Source organism: Nannospalax galili, unplaced genomic scaffold (genome assembly GCF_000622305.1).
Source record: "Nannospalax galili isolate Female #2095 unplaced genomic scaffold, S.galili_v1.0 scaffold7, whole genome shotgun sequence".
In the NCBI taxonomy this organism is placed as follows: domain Eukaryota; kingdom Metazoa; phylum Chordata; class Mammalia; order Rodentia; family Spalacidae; genus Nannospalax; species Nannospalax galili.
The window spans coordinates 3874748-3886052 of NW_008359081.1; positions in this window are offsets into that span (position 1 = coordinate 3874748).

Consider the following 11305-nt stretch of genomic DNA (forward strand, 5'->3'; position numbering starts at 1 on the left):
AAGAAGCTCATCTCACTTTCAAGGACAGGCACTACCTTAAGATGAAAGGTTGGAAAAAAAATATACCAAGTTAATGGTAATAAGACAAAATCAGGAATTGTAATTGTAAAATCCGACAAAATAGACTTCAAACTAAAACTAATCAGAAGAGATAAAGAGGGCCACTTCATTCTGATCAAAGCAACAATTGTCAAAGAAGATATTGCAATCATGAACATATAATCATCAAACTCTGGTGCACCCAAGTTCAGAAAAGCAGTACTACAGGACTTTAAGACCCAGATGAATCCCAAATCATTAATAGCTGGGGACATCAATACCCCATTGTCTTCATTAGATAGGTCAAAAAGACAGAGAATTAACAGAGAGATATCTGAATTAAAAGATACCATACATTAAATGGGCCTAACAGACATCTACTGAATAGTCCACCTAAGCAACAAAGCATATACTTTCTATTCAGCATCCCATAGAACTTACTCCAAAAATGATCATAAACTGGGATACAAAAGAAGCCTCAACAAATACAAAAAGATTGAAATAATTTTATACGTTCTCTCACACCACAATGCAACAAAGCTTAAAATCAACACCGGAAGAAACAGCAGTAACTACATGAACATATGGAGATTAAAAAACACACTCCTAAATGATTAATGGGTCAAAGGGGAAATTAAGAAAGAAATAAAAGTATCACTGGAACTAAATGAAAAGGACAATACAACACAACAAAACCCCTGGGACACATTGAAAGCAGTCCTTAGAGGGAAGTTTATATCTCTAAGTGCATTCATTAAAAAAAATCAGAAAGAACACAATAAATGACTTAACAGTTCAACTCAAGACATGTGAAAAGCAACAACAAATGAAACCCAAACCCAGCAGACAAGAAGAAATAACAAAAATCAGAGCAGAAATTAATGATATAGAAACAAAGCAAACAATAAAAAGACTAAAGGAATCCAAGAGCTGGTTCTTTGAAAAAGTGATTGACAGACCCCTAGCCCATTATCCAAAAGAAGAAAGAGCACCTCCAAATAAACAGAATCAGATATGGAAGGTGAAACATCACAACAGGAACCAAAAAGATCCAGAACATTATAAGGTAATACTTTAACGTCCTATATGCTACTAAATTTGAAAACCTAAAATAAATGGACAGATACCTAAAACCATGGGAATCACCAAAACTGAACCAAGAAGAGATTAACAGCTTAAACAGACCCATAATACAAAAGGAAATTGAAACAGTAATACAAAACCTCTCGAGTAAAAACTGCCCAGGACTAGATGGATTTACAGCAGAATTCTACCGGACATTTAAAGAAGATAGAAATGGGGGGAGAAATTCCAAACTCCTTCTATGAGCTAGCATCATTCTAATACCAAAGCCAGGTAAAGATACAACCAAAAAATAAAAACATAGACCCATATCCATAAAGAATATAGATGTAAAAATTCTCAACAAGATATTTGCAAATTGCATACAGACACACATCAAAAAGATCATCCACCATGATCAAGTTGGCTTTATTCCAAAGATGCAGGGATGGTTCATATAAGTAAGTCAATAAACATCTTAAATCACATAAATGGGCTCAAAGACAAGAAACTCATGGTCATCTCAATGGATGCAGAGAAGGCCTTTGACAAAATTCAACATGCATTTATGTTCAAAGTACTAGAGGGAATTGGACTGGAGGGAACATACTTCAACATAATTAAAGCCATATATAACAAACCCACAGCCAACAACATTCTAAATGGAGAAAAACTGGAAGCATTGCCATTGAAATCAGGAACCAGACAATGCTGTTGACTATCTCCACTCCTCTTTAGCATAGTGCTTGAAACTCTTACAAGAGCAATAAGACAAGAGAAAGAAATTAAGGGAGTAATAATTGGAAAAGAAGAGATCAAATTACCCTTTTTGCAGATGATATGATATCTAAGAGATGCCAAAAATTCCAGCAGAAAACTCCTAGAAATTATTAACACTTTCAGTAAAGTGGCATATTACAAAATTAATCTACAAAAATCTGTAGCATTTCTGTGTACCAATAACAAGTAATCAGAGAAATAGTACATGGAAACACTCCCCTTCACAATAGCTGCAAAAAAAATTAAAATATCTTGGAATAAACCTCACCAAAGACATTGAAGACCTCTACAATGAAACATTTAAGTCATTAAAGAGAGAGATTGAGGAAGACATCAGAAGATGGAGGGACCTCCCATGCTCATGGATTGGAAGAATTAATATTGTGAAAATGACCATCCTGCCAAAAGCCATTTATATATTCAATACAATGACAATCAAATTCCCCATGATTTTACACAGAATCGGATAAAACCATCCTAAGATGCACATGTAAGCACAAAAGACCTCGGGTAGCCAAAACAACCCTGAGCAGTAAGAGCAATGCTGGAAGGATTACTATACCAGCTTTTAAACTGTATTACAGAGCTATAGTCATAAAAACAACATGGTACTGGCATAAAAATAGACCAATAGATCAATGGAACAAAATTGAAGGCCCAAATATGTGTACATGCAATTTCAGCCACCTGATATTTGATGAAGGGGCCAAGAACGTTCACTGGAGGAAAGACAGCATGTTCAGCAAATGGTGCTGGCAAAACTGGATCTCCACCTGTAGAAGAATGAAATTAACCCCTATCATTCACCTTGCACAATGGTCAGCTCCAAATGCATCAAAGACCTCAATGTGAAGCCTGAAACTCTGAAACTGTTAGAAGAAAACGTTAGTAATAACCTGCAAGATACAGGTGTAGGAAAGGATTTTCTAAACCAGACATCAGTTGCTCAGTTGCTCAGGAAACAAGGTCAAGAAACAACATATGGGACCTCATTAAACTAAAATGCTTCATGACATCAAAAGAAGCAACCAAGGAAGGGAGGAAAAAAACCACAGAATGGGAGAAAATCTTTACCAGCGACACATCTGACAGAGGCTTAACACCCAGAAAATATAATGAACTAAAAAAAAAGAATCGAGAAAGGGAAGTAACCCAATTAAAAGATGGGCTAAAGAACTGAACAGAGTTCTCAAAAGAAGAAATAGAGAAGCCTAAGAAGCATCTTATGAGATGTTCAACATCACTAATAATTAGGGAAATGAAAATTCAAGCCCCTTTAAGATTTCATCTTACCCCAGTCAGACTTGCTAAATCAAGAGAACAAATGATACCAAATGTTGGAGAGGATGTGGGGAAGGGGGAACACTCATCCACTGCTGGTGGGACTGCAAACTTGTTAAACGCATATGGAAAGCAGTGTGGAGAACTCTGAAAATGCAAATGAACCTAAAATTTAACCAAGTTATACCATTCCTTGGCTTATATCCAAAGATCTCATCTTATTGTACAGATACTTTTACATCCATGTTTGATGCTGCTCTTTTCACAATAGCTGAGAGATGAAGCAACCTAAGTGTTCCTTAACTGATAAGTGGATAATGAAAATGTGCTTCATTTATACGATGGAGTTTTACTCATCAGTAAAGAAAGATCAAATCATGAAATTTGCAGGTAAATGGATGGAACACGAATCTGTTATTCTAAGTGAAGTAACACTGACTCAGAAAAAAATGGTGTATGTTCTCCCTCATATGTGGATCCTAGCACTAAATCTTTATAAGTGAGTATGTATCCTGACATAACTACAGGAACCTGGATAATGAAAAGGAACCACGGAGTTAAAGGAAAAGAATATTAAAGGGAAGAACAGCAGAAAACAGGTGTTAATAAGGGAGATATGCATAAAAACATGATTATTTATAGAGGAGGGAAGGTTATCCAAGGAACTTAAGTGATAAAGGGAAAGAAGGCGCTCAAGAGAGAGGTAGGACCCTAGTAGAAAGATATTATTAAGGGGGAAATGGGAAAATGGGGGCAACTTAAATGGGGAAGCCATGGTGGAAGGGTTAGAAAATGTGAGAGATAAATAATACCTAGCTAGTTTAAAAAAAAAAACAGAGGGAACTGTATTAGTATAACAATCTACTGAGAAATTATACATAAAACCAGAACAAAGTATGTAATATATATCTAGGCAAGGTTTACCTGAGAGTGGTTGGTCTTTACCCAAGCTTTACATACATGGCACATGGTAATTAAAAGTAAAAGCCTGGTGGAACTAACCTTCTTGGATGTTTAACAGCCATTCTATGAGGACTATACTAATTTGGATAGAGGGACATAAAGGATAGTTTTTGCTCCTTTCCCTCCTAGGTCCATTAAGTTCCAGGGGACTATGATCATCTCTCAAAATGTACTGTAACTGTGGTGAGTCACCCGTCCTCTTGATCAAGGAGGCATGGAGCCCCCACCAGATGTACCTGAACCAGTGTACAGTCTACAAAGAGGAGGGTCAACACAGAGGAAACATTTGCTCCATGCTTCCAAGAAAAGCCAGGCATGGTCGAGTAGGACCTTTGATTTATCTTCACATAGACAGAACTGGTAAAAGAATGGAGCCAAGGGCTCCTCTCAAGCCCATGTGTCCCCTGAGGAACAGATCCTCAATCGACCTTAAAAGTAAAAATAAATTGGTTTATCTTGGCCATTTTTATGGTATTAAGCACCCAAAAGGAAAGAATAACCAAAGATTAATGGCATCAATATAATTTTTAAGAGTCCATATGTATAGCTAAAGGCTACATAACAAGAAACAATGCCAGACAGAAGATACCTTCCTATGAATTGTTGGCCAGGGTGAATAGCAGATCCCATTCTTATCTAAAAGGATATTTACAACTGATTGCTGCTAGATGAGGAACAGCTTATCTTCCTAAAACAAGGAACTCTACATAGACTGACTAGATTCAGCAGATGGACAAGCACTAGGGAATGGCTGGGGGCACAGACAACACAATGGCCAGTAACAGGGATGACAGAATATATGAGCTCCAGTGTGAATTGGGGGGAGGCTATGGGAGGGTGACATTTGTGAAGTGGGTATATAGATGAATAAGATTGTGTGGGATGTTCTGTATGATATACACACAAAAAATTAAAGAAATTTTAAAAAAGACTTATATGTGGCAAGGAAGCAAAAAAGTTTATTTCATGTTAATTAGTAGAAGTGATGAACATTACCACTGAAATCTACCTGATGACTTTATATCCATACTCATGTGCCAGTGATCCCTGTGTAACTGACTATGACTAGTAATAATCAGATACATAGAGGTTAAAGACACATGTGCAAATGTCTAAGTGTTAGTAACATTAAAAATGCAGGAGACATCACATTTTAAAATGAAATGGAGATCTTCTTTAAAGGGTAAAATTTCATTCATTTTTATTTCTTACAGTGTTTATACTGAGTTCAATATTTTATAACCATATTAATTCAACTGTGAACCTATAAATTTACAGCCAATTTTGAAAGAGATGGATCCTTGCTCTGTAAATTGTTACTGAATGTGTTAAAGCTGTAATGAAATGCTTCTTCTAAAAAAAAACCAAATAAAATATATTGAATATATTGAAAAAAAAGAATCAAGGCAAGACTTAACCCAATTAAAAAAATGGGCTAAGGAGCTGAAGAGAGAGTTCTCAAAAGAAGAATTAAAGATGAGTAAGAAGCATCTTAAACGGTGTTCAACATCATTAGTAATTATGGAAATGGAAATTAAAACCACTTGAGATTTCATTTTACCCCAGACTGGCTATGATCAAGAGAACAAATGACACCAAATGTTGGAGAGGATGTAGGGAAAGGGGAATGCTCATCCAGTGCTGGTGGGATTGCAAACTTGTTCAACCCCTATGGAAAGCAGTGTAGAGAAGTCTGAAAAAACTACAAATGAACCTACCATTTGACCCAGTTATACTACTCCTTGGCATGTACTGAAAGAACTCATCCTATTGCAGAGATACTTGGACACCCATGTGTGTTGCTTCTCTTTTCACAATAGCTAAGAGATGGAAGCAACCTAAGTGTCCCTCAACTAACGAGTGGATAATGAAAATATGGTTCATGTATACAATAGAGTTTTAGTCAACAGTAAAGAAAGATGAAATCATGAGATTTGCAATTAAATAGATGGAACTAGAAACTGTTATACTAAGTAAAGGAACACAGACTCAGAAAAACAAATGATGTATTGTTCTCCATCATATGTGTGTCCTAGCACCAAATCCTTATAAGTGAGTATGTATCCAGACATAACTATAGGAACCAGGATAATGAAAAGGAGCCAGGTAGGTAAAGGAAAAGAAAGAATCTGAAAGAGAAGAAAAGTAGGAAACAGATGTTAATAAGTCAGATATGGATAAAAACGGGATTATTTGAAGGGGATGTGGGGAGGGAGGGTTATACAATGAACCTTGAGGATGAAAGGAAAGAAGTAGCTCAAGAGAGGCATGTCCATAGGAAAAAGGTATTAATAAGGGAAGAATGGCAAAAATGGGGACGCTTTAAATGGGGAAACCATGGTGGAAGTGTTAGACAATGAGAGAAATAAATAATGCCTAGGTAATTTTAAAATAACCAGAGGGATCCTTATTATTCCAACAACCTACTGATATATTATATATACAACTGCCTCAAGGACCATAATAGATGTCTATTCAAGGTTTATCTGGTTGTGGGGACCTAAAGGCCCCACCTTGCATAGGTCTAAAAGGAAGTTACTGGTGGCTGGGTCTGGCTTGCTTTGAAAGTCTGAAGAATACTTCTGCACTGCTGAGGAATGCATGATCAGCACGTGACCATCCTTAGGATACAACCTCGGGGGGCAGGGGGGATTTCCAGGTGCCTTTATAAGCTCTGTAATACCTGCAATAAATGAGTCCCTGCTTGACTAGAGTCCCTGTTGAGTCTGAGTGTCCCCGGTACTGGGGGTGGTGTGGGCTGGCAAACCATGTGCTTACTCATCCCCAATCATTACTGCCTGGGGGTTGCTGGTTTGAACCCCTGGCAACTGGCACCCAGCATGGTGCTCAAAGGAAGGTGAAAAGAAGAAAAGAAAGAAGACAGAAAGAAGAAAAGCGGATTGGGGCCAATTGGAGGAAGTTAGGGGTAAGCAAGACCTGAAATATGGGTAACAAAATTAATAAGTCTGAGGACCCAGCGCTTAAAGCACTGAGAGATATGCTTAAAAGCAGGGGATTGGATCTGTCAGATCTAGTAGCTCAAAAGGTTTGGGCAGAGACGATTCATTTGGCTCCCTGGCTACTTGGGGCTAATGTTTTTACTGGGGATACATGGGAACATGTGGAACATCTAGCTCCACAAAGGGAGGTCAAATGGAGGTTGAGTTCTACCCTATTATTTTGGCCTTAAAGGCATGCTTTTGGCCCAAGAGCCCTAAGCCCCCAGTGCCACCTCCTGACGAGCCTTCAGAAACCCCCGGCATGTTAATCATGGGAAGGGTTTGAGGAAGAATGGAGAAATGCAAGAGAAGTGAAACCAAAAGTGGCCAAAATAACAAGCGGCACCTCGGGCATGCCCTGGCCAGTTTCAGGGCTTCCTGAAACCCATGAAAACCGTCCCCATTTCCAGGATTCTGGCCCTGCCCAGGAGGTTTCTATGAGGCCATGGGTGGAAGCGTATCCTATTAATGTAAACCCAGGAGGCATGTGCACCAACCCCCGGTATCCCGGGAGGTGAAAGATTTAAAGGAATTTTAAAAAAGTGGTGGCTGAGGATGGCCCGGGATCACCCTGGGTAAATACTCTCCTCCAAGGCTTGGCTCATCAGCAGTGTACTACAAAGGACTGGCTGGCCCTTGCCAAAGCAGCCCTTCCTAGCCCTATATATATATATTAAATTGTGTGCCCTCTTTAAGGAGGAATGCAGGATACAGGCTGAGAGGAATGCAAGTGCTAACCCACTGGTCCCCATTACTTTTGTGATGTTGACTGGTTCAAGTGACCATTATGCCACAGGGGAGCAACAGTCGGGCATTCCAGCTCCATATACAGAAAAGGTCAGGGTCATAGGATTAAATGCTTGGAGAAAATTGGATGAGGGGCCTACCAAATCCCCCCTTGCAGGAATTTATCAAAAGCCTGGTGAACCCCTGTACGAGTTTATAGACAGAGTGGAGAAGAGCTTAAAATGAAAATTACCCCCAGGCCCATTGAGGGAGCAATTCACTTAACTCCTGGTATGGCATGGAATGGATGCTGATCACAAGATAGCCTGTGCTGGCCTTAAGGACAGGTCCATGGGACAATGGATAATTGCGTGCAAGGAGGTGGGAACCCAGAGGGGGCAAACCAAAGCCATGGCTGCTGTCTTACAGACACAAACAGAGCCTCTGACCCATGCATTAACCCAGGCATTTAGTTCACTTAATCTGGGACAGCGAGTAACAATGGGGCCTAGAGGGATAGAAGGCCCATGTTTTGTCTGTGGCCAGACTGGTCATAATAAAAGAAATTGTCCTCAGCGAGAGAACTGGCCTAAGCCTGGAGGTGGTTTATCAAAAAGACCCCCATCTATGCCCTGTCCCCAGTGTCACAAAAGATTCCATTGGCAGAAAGATTGTAAATCCAGATTTGATATTGAAGGAAAGCCTTTAAACTAAGTGGGGGACAGACTCCAGCCCCGTTGACAAAAGGAGGACTTCCCCATGATAGGCTACATTTACAGTGCCATGGGGGAGGGATTGGGAGAGGAGAAAAACCTATGGTGAATTGGACAGTCCCTATTATCCCTGGTTGTAAGGCCCAAGATGGATCTTGAAATAGATGGCAGGAGGTTTCGCTGCCTAGTGGACACTGGGGCTCATAGGACCATTCTTAGAAAGGAGGAAGTCCCATGGAGATGGCACCTAGTTTCTGGGCCCTGAATCCTAGGTGTGGGAGGATACACCCCATCAGAGGAGACTCAATGGCTCACCTGGCAGGATGCAGATGGAGCTAAAGGGGAGGCGCGACCCCTGGTGGAGGCAGGGTTATCCGCCAACCTCATAGGACAAGATATTTTGGGGGATGCACAGGCCTGCATAACCACTGATAGCAAGGCCTTTTATGATGACCTTTTGGACCTTGAAGAGTCTGAAAGGCTTCCTGAGTCAGCAACTCAGGGGTTGTCTCACCATATCAATTACAGGGGGGACCCAAAGACAGAGCATTGGGTTCACCCCCAATTCCAAGGGCCACTGCCCCTCAGGTTCTGGCTATCCGGTGGTCCCCTGGAGCCCTGGTATGAGTGGAGCAGTGGCCATTGCCTGAGACAAAGCTACAGGCTTTAAAGGAAATTGTGCAGGAACAATTATGGTTGGGCCACATCTGGCCTTCTGTAAGTCCACGGAACACACACCTGTCTTTGTTATTAAGAAAGCCTCTGGCAAATGGAGAATGTTGCAAGACTTGCGTAAAGTCAATGCTAGAATGACCCTAGTGGGTACACCCTTAAGGGGACTGGTTTGGATCCCTGCTATTCCCTCAGATTTATTCCTTATAGTTATAGACATTAAAGATTTTTTTTCTATCCCTCTACAAACCCAGGATTGTGAGAAATTTGCTTTCTCTGTACCTTCCACCAACTTTAAAACACCTGATGAGAGGTATGAATGGACTGTTTTACCCCAAAGTATGGCCAGTAGCCCAGCATTCTGCCAAAGCTATGTGAAGATCCTTTTGGGGCCTGCTCACTTGCTGCCACATGCCACGGTGTACATTTATATGGATGATATAATCTTGGGAGCTCCAAGCCCCCAACAATTAGAAGAGTTATATAAGGTTACTCAGAAATGTCTACAGACAGGCGGACTCCATGTATCCACTGATAAAATACAGACTATTGCTCCCTTTAAAATTCTGGGAACCACACTCTCTTTGGATGGAGTAAGTCCTTTAAAACCACAACTGGCTGTCAAGCCCACCGTAACCCTGACAGAGCTACAAAAATTATTAGGAGAAATTAATTGGCTACGGGCCTGGATGCCTATTCCCACTGAGACTTTAGGAACACTGTTTCAGTTGCTAGTAGGGAAACAGCCTTCAGAACTAATTCACCTGGGTCTTCAACAACTGGACATCTTACATGAGGTCCAGGATGCCATGGACCAAGCCCAACTTGCCCGGTACACGCTTAGTAAAGATCTTGAGTTATGGGTACTCTCCGGTGAGACCCTGATGACATCCTTCCTTACACAGGACGGGAAGCCCCTTCAATGGGTGCATGCCTCCCTGGGAGGTGTACCACAGGTCTATACACCCATGGACCAATTGGCTGACCTGATCGAGAAAGGATGTGATGTAGCTCTGAGACAATATGGCATACACCCTCTTAAAATTGTTATCCCTTATCGGCTTAGGGATTTTGAATGGCTCTGCAGAAATAATAACTGAGTGGCCTTGGAAGTGTTCCTGGGAAATTTGGACTGTCATTATGGCCCTCATAAATGGGTGACCTCTTTTCGTGCCCTCTGTTGGGATGCTCCCTGGCTCTTTGTCAGGGAGCCCTTAGTAAAAGACTACAATGTTTTCACTGACAGGGGCAGATTTGGGGCTGCAGTGGTAGTATACCCAGGGGCAGATGTGAAACCCAAAAGATATGTCCACACTTGTGATGGCTCAGCTCAATTCAAGGAACTCATGGCCATTGCTTTAGCATAAACAAAGACAAGTGAGCCCATGAATTTGTTTTCTAAAAGTCTGTATGTAGTCAATCTTCTTCCAGGGCTATTAGGTTCTCATATCCGTTTGGATGGGAATCCCACTACTCCCTTTATGATTCAGATTCGTACGCTCCTTAAAGAGAGAGAAGCTCCTATCTTCTTACAGCATCTTAGGGGGCACTGAGAATTGCCTGGGCTTTTATCCCAAGGTAATGCAGAGGCAGACAAGGTGGCTTCCACCCAGGTCCTGCCAGCAGGCCTGAATGAAGCTCAGGGGTTACATAACCTCACTCATGCAAATTGGCGGGGACTCCATAAGAGCTTTCCTCAAGTTCCCATCAAGGACCTAAAGAAGATTGTACATACCTGTAAGTCTTGCCAACCCTTTCTACAGGTACCGCCCGCCTCTGCAACAGCCAGGGGTAAACCCCAGAGGACTCAAGCCCAATTCCTTGTGGCAAACGGATGTCACACACCATGCTCCTTTTGGAAAGCTTAAGTATATTTTTGTGTCCATTGACACATTCTCACATGCGTGTTGGGCTACCACTCATACAGGAGAGAAGTATAAACATGCTCAGTCTAATTTTCTCCAGTTCTTTGCTACTTTGGATTTGCCCCAATGAATTAAAACTAATAATGGACCATGTTTTGTGAGTAAAAATTTACAAGATTTCTTTTCACTTTGGGGAATTCAACAC